Genomic DNA, 21,584 nt, shown 5'->3' with positions numbered 1-21,584 from the left:
GGCAGGGTGGTTTACATCTGTTGGTGATTCTCAAATTTCCCCATCTTGTGCATGTCTGAACCTTGATCTCACCAGCCTATCAAAAGTAATATCCTTCATCCTTCAAAAGTACATATCTTGTTGCATTCGCTGTGTTCAATTAGCTAAATTACTGATAATTCCATGCTACGATTACAATGAGAAGAACCTTTCCAAAGCCCTCGGTTTTCTCTCAGTTGGCATTTTAACAGATTTTCTAGAGCAGTAACTTTACCAATGGGAGCAAAAAGACAAGGAGCGAACTAACGTTAAGGGAGGCCCACTGGGAACAGAAGTTTAGGTCAAGGGAAAACATATGTTATCTATTCAATTCAACATACCTATAACACTGTCTTTGAGTTTAAAGTATCTTGCTAGGTACATAAAGCATAGACGAACATATGAGAGTCCTATATCCCAACATCTCATAATTATACGGAGCTGTGGAAAGAGAATCAGGCAGGTTATCAAAAGATGCCACTTTGAGGTCAATCTGTAGGTGGGTAGCCTTGGAAAACCATTTAATTCTTCTGGCCACTGAGTGTTGAGAATTTAATAAATGATCACAGGTTTATACAGGCTTTAAAATTACCCTCTCCTCTCAGGCTATAATATATTGGAATTGAAATAATTCTTTTAAATTCTAAAAAATTTACTGTTATACAAACCTAATTGCTTTCTATTGCTGTCAGACAGTAGCCATTATCTCTGAACATTATAACAAGTTCCACTGATTTTTAGAGTGCCAGGCACAAGTTAGAAACTCAAGACACTGGTGATTTTTTTAACTTAAATATTTGGCCTACAATTAGGAAATTCTTTTTTCCAAATGAGGGATCCATACTGCTTATCCTCCCACAAAAGTCCCTTATGTAGCTTATATCTGTATGTAACTGAAAGGACACTTATATTCCCCATTTCCTTTATTATGTTGAAGCAGGCAAAAAGCATAGTAAACAAGCAAATGTCAACAAAGTTCAAGGCTGTGAAATATAAAGTCTGAAAACACTGAGGTCAAATCTCCAGACCAGTGCCCAGGGCAACTCAGTGGCAATCCACCACTGAGTCTTTTGTCAAAAAATTTCTTTCTTTCATTTGCTTGTACCACTAGAGCTACAAGGCATGACTCCAGCTGACTGTCCTGGAGTTGAAAAGTCTCAAACTGTTTAAAATTCATGTTCTGATCCACGCAGGGGGGAAAGATCATCATCATCTGTCCAAGACTTTTGTAGATGTGTTGGATAATAATCCATCATGAGAGTGATCATTAGAAGATTTTTTGTTATACCAGTCAGTATATAATGTATACTTGATTTGGTATAAGCAAAGTTTTCTTGTACTTCAGAGTTTTAACCCCTTAATTCAAGATTTTTTGAAAGAGGGGCCAAGATGTTGACCAGAGCTAATAAGCTTCTTAGACTTTGTGTGACGATGGTATATACAATTATGTTTTACTTTGGTGTCTGTGCCACTAAAGGAATTTTTTAAAAACTAAAATATTTTAAAGAGAGAAGTTGGCCAATGAATAAGTGAGGTCAAATGAGCAATGGTTCATTATCAAAGGCAACCTGAAGACATGACCACCACCTTCAAATACTTCAAGATCCAACGAATAGAAATATAAAGGTCAATGTAAGAAAAGTCCTCCTGATCCTTTGTGCTTATGATGGCATGAACTTTTTGAGGAAACATATTTCCCCGCCACCTTGCTCCAAAAAGAATGTAAGGTGGTATTCAAGGATAAATAAAACTTTGGAAACTTCTATGAATTAATTGCAGGCAAGAATATGTAAGAGATAGTAGGCTCCTACTGGCTTTAAGATCACATCCCAGGGCATTCTAGAAGGGACCTCCATGTAGGAGGTTGAACTAAATAATTCAGAAGAGTCACTGAATCTCAGAGCTAAAACTGTGTTAACCTCTGGACCAGCTACCTTATTCAAATGCAGAAAATCTTTCTTCAATAACTTTGATCGAGATAATCACTAGATTTTATGTTTGCTGTTACCTTTCTGAGCAATACCTCCTGCGGTGGTCTGTTCTCCTGAGGGATAATCAATTGTGATAGAGTTCTTTGAGGCAAAATCCACCATTTAACTTCTCTTCACTATTCCAAGCTTTAGAGCCTCTGGAATGGCCCAGGTGAAACGTATCCGTTTTGAAAATCAGTCCTTCAGGGACTGCAGACAGCTATCATGCCCCAGTTAATCTTCTCCTGCGCAGTGGTTAAGAGTTTAGGCTTTGAACTCAAATGGAATTGGGTCTGAATCCAGTATTCATAACAAGATAGCTTTTCCACCCAGACAAGTTACTTAAATGCTCTGAGCTTCCTCAGTTGTAAATGGGAAAAGAATATCTACCTAAACATTTTATTGTAAACATTTTTTTTAAATGATATATAAAAAAGGACAATGGGGGCACCTAGGTGCCTCAGTCGGTTAAGCATCCAACTCTTGATCTTGGCTCAGGTGGTGATCTCATGGTTCAGTCCTGGAGTTCATCCCCACTGGGTCTCTGCGTTAACAGCAGGGGTCCTGCTTGGGATTCTCTCTTTCACTCTCTCTGCTCCTTACCCCCTCAAAATAAATAAATAAACAAGCATAATACTTGGTGCATATTATGTGTTCAATAAAGTTCCTCTCACATCGTCTCTATCCCCAGATATCTGACATTTTCCTTAAATGGCCTATATTCTAAATTCTTTATTAGCATGTCACAAACTGTCACTCTAATTCTAAATTATAAAGGACATCAAAATTTTTTATAGATGAGATATAGACATTTATAGCAGTGGCTTTCAAACCTATGTGATTCAACACCTCTTTGTATTAATAAATATTTTGTAAAACTCTCTTCACAATCCTTGAAATGTATTAGTAGAAAATTAATCTACCTGTAAAAAAAAATTTTTAAATAATTAATATTTGAATACATCTGGATTCAGCGCCCTCAAGCCCTGAACCACAGACCTGACCATTGTAGCTGCTACAGCCGCAACATGGCCAAGTGGCCCATGGCTGAGTGTGGCTAAGTGCCGAGCGGCAGCAAGGTTTGAACTTGGAGTTGGCCTGAAACCTGTGAAGCCCTGAGGATGGCTGTGGCCACACCAGAGGCGATGAGATGGGTGTGCACATCTGAACCCTGTAGACACTGTCACCTCTGACTCCTTTAGCCCAAAGCACCTCATCTCTGACCCCCAGCACAGGAAAGTAGCGTAGACAGGAGGAACAAAGCTTTGCTGAGGCCAAGGTGCAGTGAACCTGCAGGCTGACCTCGCTCTTGGCATTCACACCAAATCTGGGGAGAACCAACCCAATGCCAGCATGATGCTAAACATCTCAAGGCACAACTGGCAATCCTTGACCCCAAAGCCACCATTTCAGCTCTTCTACAACTAAGACCGTGCTTCTGTGAGGCAGGGCCCTGACGGTGCTACTCCCAGAAGAGCATGGAGAGCCTGGAACCCAATGGGGGGGTACCCCCCCCATCCTTCTCTTTCCCCTGGCAAGTCCAGCAGCAGCACTGACCAACTCAGACACCTCTGTAACAACAGGGGCTTGGCTTATAGCTCCTCCTTCTCCCAGTTCTACAGTTCTGCAGGTGGCCTAAAAACTCCCTTCATAGAGGAATATTTGCTTACTGCGCTAGAGAAGAGTCCAGAAAATAGCCCTCTGGTATAGCCCAAGCAGAATTACACCCAGAAGGCCCAACCTTTCCAACCTCTGCCGCTGACTCGCATCCACCTGGTACCCTCCCTGGAGGCACACTTTGCCCAGGTGCCCCAGCCTCCCACGAGTAGTAACAGCAGCACACTCCACCTTGCACTGGCCAAGCAAAGTGGACATCCAGTTCCTCGGGAAGCTTGTGACAAGATGGCCGCCCTTGATGAGAACGGAAACCAAAATGCATCTAGAAGGCCTGAGTTTGCCTTCGATGAGCCCCTAGAATACGACTCAATGTCCTCAGTAGAGAGGAAACCTGAAACTTTAGCCAAATGTATCTCCCACAAAGTCTATTTCTCTTCCCTACCTGAAAACGAAGACAATACCTCTCTAACGAGACATCCCACACCTCTCCAAGGCAACAGCTCAGATTTCAGTGAGAGAAAGGGCACCCAGGGCAAGACATCATATAGCAATTCCCACAGCCTCAAACCCCCTCAAGCAAGTGGGTGAAGAGAAGGGATCTTCCAGGATCTCAGGGCCTTGGGAGGACGATCTCCACAAAGGCCACAATGAAGGCTAGAGAGAGAAGGCCTAGTCCAGAGCCTGTCGAGCAACTGTGGCGGGACCAAGGCAGCCTTTTCCTCTCTCCACAACATTCCTGGAAGTCTAAGGAGCAAAACAGACTGGGGCTAGGAGGGGGAGCCCAGGAGGGCTACCCTGGAGGGCCTGCCCACCTGTCCAGCCAACGCCCAGGCAGAGGACGCTGGAAGGAAAGCTGTGACTGATCACAGGAGCCCGGTGGACAGACCAGTTTCCTATCCAAGGTTTGAGGGGAGAACCCACACCTTGGTCACTTTCCTACCATCCAGACCCCAGGTAGAGGAGCCACCCTGCCTGCCACACCAGCACACATCCACTCTGGGCGGGAGCAGCCTCTGCGGGGCTATCCGTGCAGGAGACACCATGCTGGGGGCTGGAGGTTTCCAAGATGGAGCAGCAGAAGCAAGGAAGCCCGGACCCCCGAGTGTCGGCAGCTTCCGTTACGGCCACAACCACAGGCCCAGCAGGGCCCTCCCAACTCCCAATACCTTGGGAGGTGACTTCGAGGACACAAATACCAATATCTGGTGTTCTGAATTCCCTGAAGCCCTAGACAGTGGGGAGCAGCAATTTAAAAGGCGGGAGCCAAGGGGCACCCGGGTGGCTCAGTCGGGTCCTGAGCTCGTGGTTCCTGAGCTCGAGCCCCGCAGCGGGGTCGGTGAAAACAGCTGGGAGCCTGAAGCTTGCTTCGGATTCTGTGACTCCCTCTCTCTCTCTCTGCCCCTTCCCCTGCTCACGCTCTGTCTCTCAAAAATAAATAAACATTGAAAAATAAACTTTTAATAAAAAAAAAACAAAGAGGGCGGGAGCCAAAGCTGGAAGAGGGTTCCTGACAGCCACAGGATGAACAGCTGAGGAGGGGTGAGGACAGGGGCCTGGCCTGCCACCCGCCACCCCCCACCCGGGGCCCGAGGACACTCACCAGCTCCGCAGCCTGGGCACCTTCGGGCTCTGAAGCCAGGACGAGGAGGCCCCGTGGCAGGACGACAGGCCCTCCACCCAAGTCGCCCACGCTGACGAGAACAGCCCAGGGGTGGGGGTGGGGGTGGGGTGGCACACAATCCTGTGTTCTCAAGGCCACCTACTTTGGAAAGGCGACCTCGAGCAGGGGAGCTGGTGTCTGTCTCCCTGCAGACCCTGCGGGAGCCGCACCACGTGACCCCAGGGGAGGGTGACCCCGCCCCTCCTCACCACCCCCCCCCCCCCCCCCCCCCCCCCTAGGGTCCTCGCTGAGCCTGTCCTCGGTCCCCCTGCCTGACCCCCAGCAGCTCCTACTGGAAGCCTGAGAACGTGACGGGGGGGGGGGGGGGGGGGGCTCAGGGAAGGCTGAGCCGGAGCCCCTGGGCGCGCAGAGGAAGGGGCTGTGTTTCCCAGGGAGCGCCACGACCCTCCAGGACCCGTGGGAATGCCTGGTGTTCCACATCCTGGCCAAGTACCTTCCTTTCTCTTTCTTTCTTTCTTTTTCTTTTTTTTTTCCTTTTAACGTTTATTCATTTTTGAGAGACAGAGTGTGAGTAGGCGAGGGGCAGAGAGAGCGGGAGACGCAGAATCCGAAGCAGGCTCCAGGCTCTGAGCTGTCAGCACAGAGCCCAGGGTGCTCGAACTCACAAACCGTGAGATCATGACCTGAGCTTAACCGACTGAGCCACGCACCCAGGCGCCCCTGACCAACTGCCTTTCTGAAGAGCAACTCTGATGACCAGCGTTTTGTGAAAACAAGTCAACCCTCCTCCCTAAGCAGCAAAAGCTGGACAGCAAGATCACAGGAGGCCCGGAGCAAGGCACGGGTCCGCTGGAGGTTCTTGCCTTGGATTTTCATTCCTCAGGCCTGGACTCTGGCTCTGTCCCCCAACTTTGCCAGTGAAATGACTCCTGGTGTGTGTTGGGGGGGGGGGTGTACTTTCAGTGACACTTTCCCAACATTAACTTCCTCTCCACTTTAACCTCTTCTGAAATACCCAACCAAAAGATTGCCCTTGATTTCAATACAATTTTAGCCGAAAAAGGATTCAATGTAAACCGCAGTTTAAACTGTATTAGTGGGGTTCCTCTGGATAAAAGGAAACAACTGTATCCTGTAAAAAGCCAATGTTTTCCTTCTCACTCTTCATGACTGATCTTTGAGAGCTTGAATGCTGTCGGGAAAGTACCCCTTCCTATTATTACTTTGTACTAGAAAGGGAATTCATGAAATCGTGAGAACTGATTGGAGGGTGTTTGATGTGTTTCAGTTTTTGTTTAATTAATTAATTAATTTATTTTTCATTTTTAAAAAGCTGAAGCAACATAAATCAGTGTGTGTCACCTTCAGGAATGTAGGCATAATGGTGTTCCTTACTTGTGGGCAGTGCCCCCTGAGGACAAGTACAAATAGTCCTCATGAAGGGTCTGCAAAGCCTTAAAGACTTAAAAAGTAACATACATATAAAAGAAAACTGTAAAGCTTTGAACATTGTTGTTATTTAAATTTTTAAAAATGAAAAAGATCATTATGTCTGTATGCTAACCACGTATCTTACTCTCTTTTGTGATGGACATAGACAATGATCTCTGAGTTTTGTATTTTGGGAAAACATTAATGAGATGAAGCACGCTAAAGATAGTAAAAAAAAAATAATGTAATATCCTAAGTGTAATATAAAGGAGACATTTTTAAAGAGTCGCATATAACAAAATAATGTGTATTTCAATATGCAAAAGGCTAACAAAAAATGGGAGACATAACGAAGAAAAGAGATGATTGCACCTGTACATAAATAAAATCTGCATTGATGCACCAACCTCAAATGCTAGCTGATACAGGAGTGAATAGTATGGCTACTAGGGACATAATTTTGTGAACTTGTAAATAGCTCCTAGTAAAGTTCCGATCAAAAACCAAAGTATAAGCTTCCCTTTTTACACCTAGTAATTATACACCTGGAAAATTAATACTCTGTAGTAATATATTAAGATTTTATGTTACATGTAGTTAGGTTTTAAGCTTAGGTGATTATAAGCAATGTTTGCCTATAATAATACCCTGTAGGACGTTTGAAGGTCAAAAATGACAAAGGAAAATTCTTTGAACATGACCTGGTTCATGTACTGTAGGATGTGTAGCATTGCTGGATAGTAATGCTCACTATTGCCAAAAGGTCTGGAATGATTAAAAACAATTACATCTGCAAATTTCCAAAACACCTCTACTGCAAATTCCTGTTTTAAGGGTTCTAGATCTATCTGTGCTCCTAATCTTTATCTGAGCCATTTTTTAGGGGCAACTATAGTATCATTTTGGTGACATATCTGGCAGGTTGTGGATTCTCAACTACTTCTTTGAGAACTGTCCTCAATTTTTTACCCTTTAAACTAAGCCCTATCTGTCATATTGAGGTAAGTGACACTAAAACTAAATTCTGTATCTTACATTTGTTTTTGCTGAATTTCATTTTCTTTATTTCAGTCCATCTTTTCAGTCTATCATTTTGAATCTTGGTTCTGACATATCGTATTATCTCATCTTGGTTTTCATCACCTGCAAATTAGATAAGCATTTCTCATCTGCCTCCATCCAAGCTGCTACTAAAAATGAAGAAAGAGAAACAATGACAGAGCTGTTAGAACTTGGCTAGAAACTTTCACATCTTGACATAGCTCCTTATACATTACCTTTGTATTCGTAAGGATACAGCCAAAAGGGACCCATGAGAAATGTGGTCAATAGCCTTACTACAACTAGGATAAACTACATCCATGGTATTTCTCTTATGTGTGAAGTTAATATTACCATCCACATCTAATTTTAGGGCAAAATGCTCAATAGACTTATTTTGGTCTTTAGTGGCCCCAATTTCCTTTTCTAAATTATTTCACAGGCTTAATTTTAATAACTTTAAGAACTCTGACATAAATATACACAGTCTTAAAATATTACTGTATGAGTTTGGCTACTATAGACTCTGTTATCTCCGTGGTCTAATGCAGTAGAAGCCTATATCTTTCTCAAGATTTAACCTGCAGGGCAGGTAGAGGGCTCTGTTTCACTAAATGATTCATATAACCAAGACCAATTAGGTCATCTTTGGTCCATAGTTCCCAAGCTTACCCTGAATTTTTACCTATATCCAATAAAACAAAGGAAAAGCGAGCAGAATGTCATGTAGGAAGAGTATATAATAAGTTAAGTCAGAGAGTGGAATACACCATTTCTTTCCATACATTTACACACAACTCACTAGCTAGAACTCACATGGTCATACCTAACTCTAAGGAAATCTAGAAAATATCATCTTGCTGCCTGCCTAGAAGAAAAGCAAATGGATTTTTGGTAAACTAATAGTAGTCTGTGCCAATACCATTCTGAGACCTGTGCGAGAGGTGCTCCTGCTCTGTGCCCCCACGCTTCAGGCATCCCCGTGTTTCAGAATGCCTTCCCACAATGTTCTAAGTCATCACCAGCCTATGCCTGGAACTCATCAGGGCCAGCACTGTTCTCTGGGCAGTGTACCTAGAGTCTAGACCTGGTCCCATATGAGTTTCTATCACTGGAAGCATCAAACTCAAAATTTTCTAACTCCCAGTAGCTCAAACCTGCCATGGCTAGTAATACTCTCCAGCTGGGGTGCCCTGAGTCAATACCAGGGGCTATGTGGGCCACAGTCTCTGCTTTTCCACTTCAGATATTTGACCCTCTAAACAGACAGTGGGGTTGGCTAGACACTCCAATGAGACGGGGCCACTATGCACAATGTGCATAGTGCTGGCACATTGGTTTGGGATGACTTTTATCCAAGACTGAACATAGGACAAGCTTAGAACTCTGAGTTAGCAATGGTCCGCTGTCAGCCGTTGGGAATGAGTCTCATGGGTAGGACCCTGCATGGACCCCTTACCCTTCTGTATTGGACCATGGTTGTGCCTCAGGTGTGTAGCACCCAAGGGTAACGGGGATCGCAGCAGCCAATATTTATTCTTAGGATTCCCACCATCAGTCCCCAGGGAGGTCACCCACTTTCTTCACAAGTTCTGCATCATGTTCCAGGCAGTCCCTCAGGAATGGCTGCACCTAATTCCTCTGAAGGTGCTGAGACGGTACCTCCATAATGCCCAAGGGACCTTCTGATTAATGTCCTCTGGACTCCAACCAATGTGGCATGGTTGTGCTTTCCTCGGCCAAGCTTATACCATCCTCAATGAGGGATGGATCTTCCTTACATGAATGGATCCATGCTTGTTCTGAACACTGGGTCCTTGCCTCTCTTCTCTACCGGTGGCAGTATGTAGAAGGTATGGACAACATGACACGAGATCACATTCTAAGAATGTAGTGATTGCGGCCTAAAGAGTTCAAGAGATGGAGTTGGAAATGTGTTGTTTTATGTTCTCAAATCATAACGTTAGTATGACCAGATAAAGAATTACTGTTTATACTTTCCTTTGTTCTCTAGATAATGTTGGCCTTTGTGGTTATCATCAGTGAAGCAAAGTAACAACTTTTGAGTCATTGGGAACCAGTATTCATGGAGCGCACAATGAAGATGCTGTATCGTGGATAATAATGTGACCAGCATTAAACAAATGGTTATGAGGAAACTGCAGAAGCAAAAAGATCCATACTGTTTTTCATATGAATAGAATTCTAAGAGCCATGGTATTTGAGTATTAACAGCATTACAGCCTTTTACTCGGTAGGAGACAGGAAATAGCCAGGAATGTTGCATTTGACCCATCGATCAATTTGGGGAGTATTTTCATTTGAACAGTTTTAATTCTTCAGATCCAGGACTATGGGATGTTTTTCTTTCTGTGTCAATCTTCTATAATTTCTTTCAATGACATTTTGTAGTTTCCCGTGCATGCCTTGTGTTTAAGTAGTTTCCGAAGTATTTTATTTTTGGATGCCCTTTAAAGTAATTGCTTTCCCAATTTCATTTTCCTATTGTTCAGTGCTCGTGTACAGAAATGCCACTGATACTTGTGTATTGATTTTGTGTTCTGTGCCCTTGCTGAACTTGATTATTGCATGTTTAATACATGTTGAGATTTGTTTTCAGTGCTCCAAGAGGCAGTTTATAACTCTGCATTAGCCTTTACTTCCTGCTTGTACAGAGTCTCAAGGTCAGCCAGAGGTGAGAGCTTGGGGCCTTCTCAGGTCTTTCCTGGACATGTGCATAGCTTTGCACATGCTCTCAGTTCTGCATATGTGTGTGGCCTTTTAGATTCCCAGGAATATATTAGAGCTTCTCAAAGCTGCTGAGGGATGTCTGATTCCCCAGGTTGCTTTTCCTTTTAAGGTTTTCTGTCTGGTCAGGCTTTTCTTAACCCCAACTGGCAATGCCACCTCAAGCAGCTGCAAGTTAAACATTTGCTAATGATTTGTTTGTTTTTTGTTTGTTTGTTTTTGTAAAAGGCCCTGTAGGTAGTTCACTTTGAGTGAGCTCCAAGTCAGGTGAAATAAAACATACTCTGAGAATGAAGCTTTTCCAGAAGGGTCAAATGTGGCAAATCAGTGGGAATGGGCTTTTGGGGTGCTCCAAACTCATTCTTCCCTATCCTGTGGGTGCCAGTCTGTCTGCTTTCCCAGATGATTTTTTTAAAGCTACTATGGAGCTGGGGAGAAGGGATGGGATTAGAACAAATTAAAAAGCCACAAGACTGTCTGTTCTTACCAAGATTCCACTGTTTGTCTTGAGTAAAAACATTACTCATTTTGTTGCACGTTGTTCGAGAATTCTGAAACTGCTGATTTTAACAGATTTTGCCAATGTTCTTGTTCTTATAGGGAGGAGCAGATTTTCAGAATACCATACTCCACCATTCTGGAAGTGAGATATCCACACCTACAATGCTTAGAAAAAAGTGAGATGCGCACAAAAATGCAGACAGTGTGAATTCACTTATATAATGTTCAAAATCAGGCACAACTAATTATGATATTAGAAGTCAGAATAATGATTATCCTTTGGGGAGAAGCACGAGGAAAAGAACCCAAGGAGGACTTCTAATGTTCAGTTTGATGATCTGGGTGCTGGTTATGTCCGTTTATAACATCCATTACCTGTATATGTGTGATTTGGGCATTTTTCTGTATGTATGTCACCCTTCAATAATTCTATAAACACAATCAAGAAATTAGGGATATGTTTTTGTATACTAGTTGTATAAGTAAGAGTCCTGTTGATAGCTCCAGTGATATTTGAGAATGTTCTAGTGCTTAGCTTGTTAGGTGGTTCGTGCATGTTCTTTCAATCATGCCTCAGATTGTACATGCATATTATGAATATTCTTTCATGTGGATCTAATATTCCATAATAAAATGTATTTAAAATATTTTCAGTGTTGTCCAAATCCTTCAATAGACTTTGACGTTTAGGGACGTAACTGCTTTCTATCCTTATTTGAATATTTAGAGTACTTCCGATATTTCCTTTCATGATGTTGTAATTAGAATGCACACAAATAAATCCTTGAGTATACATCTGATTTCCTTAGGATATATGCCAAAAATGGATTCAAGGGGTCAGAGTATGTGAACATTATACACACGTTTAGTATATGAAACTCTTTACTCTCCTCAGAAACAGAAGAGAAATTTCATTTTCCTGCCTCTTTTCAAACACGGAGATGAATACATACACACATATATATCAATATACTTATACACTAATATTTAGATATTTATTAGGTAGAATTTAATTGCAAGTTTGCCGTATGTTAAGGGAAGGGTGTTATCTCATTTTATCGTATATTTTCTTGAATAACAGCTATATTGAATATTTTTCCCTAAGCTTTTTTGTTTTATTTTTTTATTGGCTGTTTTGGTTTCTGACCCTTATTTATTATTTTATGTACATTTGGGCGTTTCCTATTTTTCTTATTGGTTTCTAAGATCACTGAGCATTTTTAATTGTTTTCTAAAGTCTATGAACCATATTTGATTAAGCCTGATCTTTAATTTTCTTTGGTACATTAACCTCAAATATTGCTTGAGCATATTTGCTAAGGTTTCAACCACTTCCATTTCACCAAGGATCTTTTCACCGATGTTCGGAATGCTGTACAGAAGAGTTTTCTCATTTTCTTTCCTTTCTCAAAATAAAATTTTCAGCTTCGATGCCGTCAGAGGTAATGGAGCTCTCACAGTGTTCTGTATGTTGTGGCCCCTTTTAGGTTCTCAGAATGCCTTGCAAGAAGGTGCCAAGGAATGAAAACATCACTTCATGTGTTCCTGCAGCTCCCCCCACCCTACCCCCCACCTTTCTCCAACAGTTGTAGTCTCAACATCTAAATCTGTCTTGGAGACCATCAGAGACAATCCCGTCAAGCCTTCTGTCTCTGTTTGTATCAGTCACCACGGAAAATATGGGCCCCCCGGATTCTCTCACCTAAACATCGTCCTGCCTATATGGCTTACTAAATCTTGAATTGACCCAATCTCATATGCCACCCGAAACCTCAAAGTGAGACACTGTGTCTTCTAGACCACACGATCAGTCACCCGAAAAATCCACTGTGTCCCTATCTTCATCTGTGAAAATTTCCCAAAGCATGACTTCTCCTGGGGATAATTCTTTTCACGTAGTTCTTTCAAGAGTTGTACATAGATCACTGTCCCTCATTTCTCCCTAAAACCCATGGGTGTAGGGATTAGCTTCCTAATTCATTTTATTAAAGGGATACCCGTTTGCCCTGTCAATCGGTTATGTTTTCTCTCAGTTTCTTCTCACATGTAATCAGTGACCAAATGCTATAGACTCTGCATCCTTAAGACTTTGATTTTTCTTTTCTTAATTATCCAGTTCAGTAACTTTTCACTTCTTTCCTGGGACATTGTAATATAGATCAACATGGTTCCAATTTTTTCACTTGAAAAATGTGATCCACTTCTTGTCAGTTATTGTTTTAAAACATAGATTCTATCAAGCCACTGACATAAAACTCAAATATAATAATTGTGTACCTAAGTACACTTAATATGTACTTGATGCCTTATGCTCTTTTTTTATGTTTTATTTATTTATTCTCATAGGGAGACAGAGTGTGAATGGAGGAGGGACAGAGAAAGAGAGAGAAAGAGAGAGAGAGAGAGAGAGAGAGAGAGAGAGACAGAATCTGATGCAGGCTCCAGGCTCTGAGCCATCAGCATAGAGCCTGATGCAGGGCTCAAACCCAAAGACTGTGAGATCATGACCTGAGCCGAAGTCGGACGCTCAACCAACTGAGCCACCCAGGTGCCCCTCGATGCCATATACTCTTATATATACTCTATGCCAGTATTAGATAAACACCTCAGACGTGATATCTAAGGTATCCTTGAACAAATCTTTGAGGAAATAGTATTATCATCAAGAGAGACATTAATGAACTTGCCTCCAATATAGTTTGTGAATGACAGAAGTGACAGGTGCAATTTAAACTCTGATCTGCATCCAGAGATCAACAAAGATTACTGGACATACTTTTCAAAAAAATGTTTTAATGTTTATCTATTTTTGAGAGAGAGAGACAGGGCATGAACAGGGGAGGGGCAGAGAGAGAGAGGAAGGCACAGAATCCAAAGCAAACTCCGGGCTCTGAGCTGTCAGCACAGATCATAACCTGAGTCAAGGTTGGACACTCAACCAACTGAGCCACCTAGGCGCCCCTACTGAACACACTTAAAAAAAAAAAAAAAAAAAAAAAAGCCTTTCATTGACTCTCTGCCGAAATCTAAATTCCTAAATCGGGCATTCAATTTCAATCGTCAGATGAATACCACTTATCCTTTTCAAGCTCATGTTTCTCTTTGCAACCTTCATCCTTTCTGTAATAAGAGCTCATATAAGTACAACAGGTGCATAATATTTCTTTAGGGTTTCGCTTCTCTATCAGTGGCGTTTATGTAGAGCAAATAATCTCTGTGAACACAATCAAATCTAACATTATGCGATTCTATAGTACTTTCCATCTCAAACTAGAAACAGCAAACAAGCCTGGCCATTCTTTCCTTTGGTTCATATTTTACCCTCCACCCAGAAATTGTATCTTGCTAACCCTACTTGTCCACATCTTTCACATGCTGTAAGGGCATGCCCAAGTGCCACTTTCTCCATAAAGTGCTGTCTTACCCCACAAAAATAATTATAATAAACCTATCTCTCTGCTCCTGTTATTCAGTTTGTGCTTGCATTGTAGGGCAATACGCACCACCTCACATTTTAGTTAGCTTTGTGCTTTCCCATCTCATTCACTTGACAAAAAGCTCCCCTAATTAAGCAGTCTGATTTTATCTAGCTTACTCTCCAGTCTACAATGCTACGGTTATTATGTTGCAAACAGTAGTCACTCAGTAAATTTTTAATAAATGATGTGATTATCAACTCACTAGCTGAGTTCACTTTCATACGCGCTTGGCTAAATGGAAAAATAGTTTAGCACGGTGGTTAAGGGCTCGGATGGTGTGTATTTAAATCCTGACTCTGGGGCGCCTGGGTGGCGCAGTCGGTTAAGCGTCCGACTTCAGCCAGGTCACGATCTCGCGGTCCGGGAGTTCCAGCCCCGCGTCAGGCTCTGGGCTGATGGCTCGGAGCCTGGAGCCTGTTTCCGATTCTGTGTCTCCCTCTCTCTCTCTGCCCCTCCCCCGTTCATGCTCTGTCTCTCTCTGTCCCAAAAATAAATAAACGTTGAAAAAAAAAATAAAAAAAAAAAATAAAAAAAAATAAATAAATCCTGACTCTGCTATCTACTTAACTTTCTGAGCCTTCTTTTTTTCATCCATAAAATGGTGATACGAACAGTATATAACTCCTAGGGTTTTTGTGAGAACTATTTGAATCAATTCATATAAAGAACTGGGAGAGTATCTATCATGCTTTAAGCAGTCAATGACTATATTATTACATATTATAAAACAAAAATAAGGATTTTAAAAAGAGATCTAAAATAATTTTCAACAAATGCATTTCTATATGCTTTGTATGGGACTTCCTGGCAGGTGAAAAATAACAATAAACTTAATTAAGGGGTGACTTTTCTGGTCAGGATAAAGGACAGAGCAGTTTTAGTCCTGGCAAGAAGCAGGATCTGGAAGCTTTTCATATTCAATCATTTTCTTTAACATGAATAAGTCGAGTGCTCCATTAGTTCTGGAGCAGAGAGTATAATAAAATCAGTTCTATAATAGGGGCATTAAGCCCTCTTACATTATAGGAAATTATTGAAAAAGGCTGCCAGGCTCTGATTTCCTTGCCAAAATATGGCTATGGATATTCAACAGTAGCATTAAGCCTAATAAAAACTTTTACTTTAAATAGCTAGAAACCCAAATGGCAGCGTAGAATGTGGACGTCAGTCTTCAGCAAGAATAGGAATGAAAGGAAATAGACACAGGTCTGTCTTAAAGCAAGTGGATATCACTTTCTTCAGATGCTTTCGTCAGGATAAAATGGAATTTCCATCACTTGTTTTTAATTTACGTTGGAACCATACGTTTTCAAGCCAACATCAGCCGTCTATGTAAAATACTGATATTTGTATCTTTTGAATGTTGACATGAGAGAGGGTCAACTCCATCATAGTAAATTGAGGAAAATTTAGCTTCATCATTCTTTCTGTTACCTGTCTTGAGAATTAGCTTATTTTCCTTCCATTACATTCTTTATTACCACTACATTTTTTAGAGGCACTAATTTGTCTGCCCATTATACGCTGTTTTCCAATTTGAGAGGGGCAATTTTGAGTCAATCTAACACCACTAGGAAAATTCTCATGGTGGCATTTACCAGTCTTGCCTCAATTCCTTGTTAGTAGCAGTATTCTGTTTAGGGCTTATGCCACAGAGTAAAGGAAAAGGCAGATCCCTGTCCAGAGGCGGAGAAGTCTTTGTGTAATAGGGTCAGAAATCCAGAGGCACGGAACATGCATGCATTAGGGTGATTTTTTTTCTATGCTTCAAACTGAGGGGGAAAAAACATAACTCATTGACAGGACACGTGGGCATTCTTTAATAAAATATGAGTTGATGAAGCTGACCCTTCAACCATCCTTTCTTTATCACACCTGTTTTGATTACTTGGTGGTCACAATTCTCACACACACACTGTTCATATTCCCATCCCCACCATGGGAGGCCCAGACACAATCATTCCTCAGCTGGATTTCCTTCCTGCTTCTCATGCAGCACTCCATGAATCCAAATGGATTCATATCACCAATGCATCCAGATAACTAACATCAGCCCTCTCTTCCACATCACATACGAGTTTTTTTCCTTTCCCTTTGGCCTCAGTGCACTCTTATCAGCCCAAACATCTCATCATTCACAGAGACATTTTTAAATATAAAATTCAAAAGTAAAAGTAAAATTATTCAACACCACTACAAATGCTTATCTTCCCAATGGCTTAAATGCAACAGTTTCCTTATGTCACCTTGCATTTCATTTAATAATCTAACAAAGCTTTTGATAACAATGTCCCATGTTCCCTTTTTGTATCTTTTAAACGAGAACCATCAGTGCCTTTTAGGATTTGTTCTTCACTCAGCATTATCAGATTTTAATAATTCAAAAAGAGAGAACAATAAAAAAATCAATAAAAGAGGTGCTTACAGATATGATTAAACTAAGATAAATGTAAAGAAGTTTAATCCCCACTTTTTTTTCCAAGACGTATCTTCCCAGTAAAGAATCTAGGAGGCAATTCTTAACAGTATCAATCCACACAAAAGGAGACCATTTCTCTGCCACCCAACCCCCACCCCCAAATCCATGGTCGTGGTTAAAAAAAAGAAAAGTCTTCTTTCCTTATAAATAAAGTAAATACAACTTGAACCCCACCCACCAAGACCCAGATTATATCATGTTTTATAATATGCCAAGGATGTGTTTATATTAAGTGGTGAAATATACAAAATAGAATACAGAATAAAAGTGCTTTAAATTTATTTTATATTTGTTCAAGTATATGTGTTATTATACCCTTAAAAGGCAGAGACTAGAGAATAACTGGAGGAAATGATACTATAGAATACTACAGAATTAGGGGTCGGGGAAAGAAATGCCATGGAGTTAAAAAAAGTGTTATCTTTTTATGTGAAAGCCTGGTCCACTAAACTTGGAAATAGATAGACATCCTTCACTTAGGAAAAGTGACCTAAACTAGTTCAAGCTGGATCCCCAAGACTTTTTCCATAATGGCCTCTAGCTTCCCTGAGATAGGAGTGAACAGAAAGAAAATACAGCAAGAAGGAATCTCAGTCCACACACTGTCTTCCCGTTGTTTCTATTTAGGACCTTCATCCAGCTAGAGTTGTATTTAGGCCAAAATTGGTCCATGACATGAAGATATCAGATATGAGCTTACTGTGTATATTTCTTGGTTTGCAAACTCAAGATTTCCCCTGGTGAAATCTGAAACTGGCCCCTGTACACAGAGGACATGGAAAGGCTGAAGAGACAGACCGCACCCAAATTGGTAGGTGACAGGTTTAAGAAGCAAGGAAACTTATACATATAAGGCTTGTCTTGTATGCTGTGAGATGCATAGATCTCTGCATCAGCCCTCCAGAAGATTAAAAGTTTATACAGAGGTCTTAATGGGATTCGATCACATATTCAGTCCAGATGGTCTCAAGAACACCTTGCTTTCTCGAGGATACATTCTTGGAAATGGCTCCCACAATGGGAAGAACATAAAATCCAAGGACAGGCAAGGGGATTAAGAGCCTACAATTGCCTGGGGTCCAGCTCCTGGGTCAACCAGTGGTCACATCCTCTCAATGACCTCCTCTGATATTATTGGGGGTTAAGTTGTGGAAGTCACACCAGATGGCCAATACAGTTTGACCATACATAAATCCACTAAGGCACCTGTCATCACTCCTGGTCCTTGGAGAGCTGACTGCTACAAAATGCATTTCTATTCACCTGGCCCCTTTGGGCCGATGGTGCTTTCTACTATGTCTTTCCATCTCAGGTACAAAGCAACCATTGTGCTACTTTGACAGTGTGCTAGGGTTGAGGAGATGTGAGTTTACCTGAGACCACTTCTCCCCAGAGGTATCAGCCAGCCATTTCTTCTCCCAGGTCCAGATATTTCCCCTTGCTTTCAGCAGAAAATGACTTCAGTCTTGTTCTCATATCCCGGACACCTAATGAGGAGTTCTTTCCTCATTTCAGGGTTTATCCAGGGGAAAGCCAGTCTGGAGAAATTGATGATTTGGCTTCAATTGATTCTACTTCACTTTGCCAAGTCTCTTACCTGTGTTGAGTGTGCTTTTGGTTTTCCTCAGGACCTAAGCTTTTAAAACACAGCTTGGAGAGAAAATCCTTTCTTATTTTGAGTTACATTGTTTTATGTATCTCAGGACAACAAAGAACATAGAGTGACTGAACTATTTCAATAGTGGAAGGGCAGTAAGTTAATAAAGAAGAAAATAACTAGTTTAAAATGAGGCTGAAGATAGTTAAATTAAGACAAGCCTGTATAGCAACTTGAAGTTTCACTATCTTTCCTACAAAGAATAGTTTACTCTTCAGTTATGTCTCTCGGTTAAGTTCTTTTTATGGCTCCCTGTAATGGATGCTTCCTTCAGCACTTGCCATCTAAATCCAACTGCTCCAACCTTTGCATGTGCTGAACATTAATACAAGAGAGCAAGGGATCCAGGGACATGAAGGAAGCTTGCCTTGTCAAGGTCACCTACTTGATCCTGTGACCCATCTAGACTGTGATGAAATACTAAGACAAAACCTCCATGAAGTTAGGAACTTGGTCTTTTTTGCTCATTACTGATCACCTCCATTTAAAAGAGCCTTGCTCAGGGCGCCTGGGTGGCGCAGTCGGTTAAACGTCCGACTTCAGCCAGGTCACGATCTCGCGGTCCGTGAGTTCGAGCCCCGCGTCAGGCTCTGGGCTGATGGCTCAGAGCCTGGAGCCTGTTTCCGATTCTGTGTCTCCCTCTCTCTCTGCCCCTTCCCCGTTCATGCTCTGTCTCTCTCTGTCCCAAAAATAAATAAACGTTGAAAAAAAAATTTAAAAAAAAAAAAAATAAAAGAGCCTTGCTCATAGTAGCCGCTCAGCAAATATTTAGGTTATAAATACACCTTATAAGATCCCCCTTTTGAATGTATATACATCAAGATATATTTTGGTAGTTGCTCCTGAACATTACCCATTATTCTGAGGCTCTCTGAGGCACCAGGCAAAAAAGCTAATAAACCAACAATAGCAAAAAAAAAAAAAATGGTAGAAAACTATATGAGGAGTGTAAGTTGAGAGTTGGGAAGAGGACAGAGATAAAATTTCCCCTAACAGCCTAGGGAACTGGCCTCCCCATGACAGCCTAGAGATCTGTAGATTTCCCCCCAATTTTCAGTGAACAATGAGGATGCCCTAATCATATAACAGTTGTGTTGGAGGGAAAAACCCTTTTCAGAGATGTTAACCTACCCAAATAAAAGCAATAGAAGCCACAGCCCCTCATCTCCCTCCAACATATTCTGAACCACAAAGACAAATAGGCTTTCCATGAGGAGGGTTCGCTGTGCTGGTCATGCATCGTTGTCTTCTAAACCTGCTCCATTAGTACCTCCCCATATTATACTCTAGAAAGAGAGCATAGAAACAAAGTTGGGATCCCAATGTGTTCTGGACAAATTCCTGATACGAATCTGAGCCCCAGGAGTTTTCTCGTGTAGCTGATAAATCTTCTTTGTGACATTATAACTAAACCCTCGATCACTAGTTTCTGGTACCAATCCTGGCTTCTCTCCTCCCCTAACTTTTCTTCAGAGGTGTACCTGGCCTGACTCAGTGAAATATCCCTTTAGTCGCCAAGTAAAATGCACCTCAGTAAACTTAAATTTTTATGCCAGAGGTGTGAGTGTTTTATTTTTCCACTAGAGACTGTAAATGGGATATTTTATTAAAAATATCTCTTGAGCTATTGCTCCGAGTATTATGACTGGAATGCCTTTTCCACTGGAGAATGAAATGTACATCCATTATTAGTTCCATAATAATGCTAATAATATGAGCCAAACTCAATAAGCCTAACTAAATATGGATCTACAGAGTAATCTCCCGGATATGGAATAAGTGCTACACACAATGATTCATTTTAACATGCAACAATGCAGAACAATCTCCTGTGATGAGGTAGTTGCATTCCTAGAATACTGCAGCTTTCATTAAAATGCTTTGTATAAAATGAACACAGGCAAAATACGGAGCTACATCTTTCATAACTGGAGATGATCCAAAGCTATATGATGTTGGAAAATAGATAAAAGATTGAACCCATTAGAGATCCCTGAATTAATCAGGGCACTCTTGAGAAGCTCTGTTACAGAATGCACTTCCTGAAAGCAGCCCCCTCTCTTGCCACCTCAAGGCCCTGCCGATTTTGCTGTTTTTGCTTCGAATAGCCTTCTGGTCATTCCTCAAGGGGATGGCTCCTTCCTCTGTTAGAACTCAGCTGATAAATCAACTTTCACAGGAAGATTTATCTAAGCCTCTGTCCCCTGGCTATGCTAGATGCTTCTCCTCTAAGCTCCAAATCATTACTGAGAGTGTACAACTCTTCTGGGATTTATCACAATACTGTACTGTGTATTCATTTTTTGTGACGCCTCACTATGTCGTAAGCAGTTTCAAGATAACAACCACGTCCTTTATTTCTCTGGCTCCCGACTTGTTGTTGGCCTGGTATATAGCCATGGCTCAATGATTATGTGTTGATATCTCAATTATGTGTTGATATCTCTTTCCTTGGTCAACTGTTTCTCATAGCTGAGTTCTCAATTTAAATATGACTTTCACCAAAAGGCATTCCTTGATTCAGAATAAAAAGATAAAGAGATCACAATAACTAGACAGAAAACAATTCTCAGAAGAAAAGGCAATGTATCCAACTTATGGATAATTGGTCTTGGAAAGACAAACTAGAACACCCAGGAGTAAAACTTTTTTCCCCCAAGTATAAAGTATAGGGAAAATCTCCTGAAATAAAAGAATTTCCTGAAATAAATAGGGCATTCCTAAAGAGTCAGATTCAAAAGCAAGATGATTGAAAGCAATGTGAACTAGAGCATATCCTGGTACATTTACAGAAGTCTGAAAATAAAGAATTTCCTAATTATCCCGGAAGTGCCTGCATGTAATTCAGAAGAAAAATTGAATATAGGTGACCTCTGACTTTTCTCCTAAGCAAAATTAGATTCCAGTATATTGATTTATCTACAGTGTGTCGGGGACAAAATTATGTAATTCGAAAATTCTACACAAATTTAAGTTTTTATTCCAGTTGGAAGACATTTTTCATAAACTGGAAAACATTTTC

At 41.3% G+C, this 21,584-nt stretch overlaps 1 pseudogene; it reads left to right on the top strand.

Moving 5' to 3' along the window:
• Positions 1–3,485: 3,485 nt before the first annotated feature.
• LOC115501949 overlaps positions 3,486–21,584 on the top strand; it is a 101,613-nt pseudogene continuing 83,514 nt past the window's right edge.

Source organism: Lynx canadensis, chromosome A2 (assembly GCF_007474595.2).
Source record: "Lynx canadensis isolate LIC74 chromosome A2, mLynCan4.pri.v2, whole genome shotgun sequence".
In the NCBI taxonomy this organism is placed as follows: Eukaryota; Metazoa; Chordata; class Mammalia; order Carnivora; family Felidae; genus Lynx; species Lynx canadensis.
Note: the sequence above shows the minus strand (reverse complement) of the source record. Positions and strands in the feature narration are given on the sequence as shown.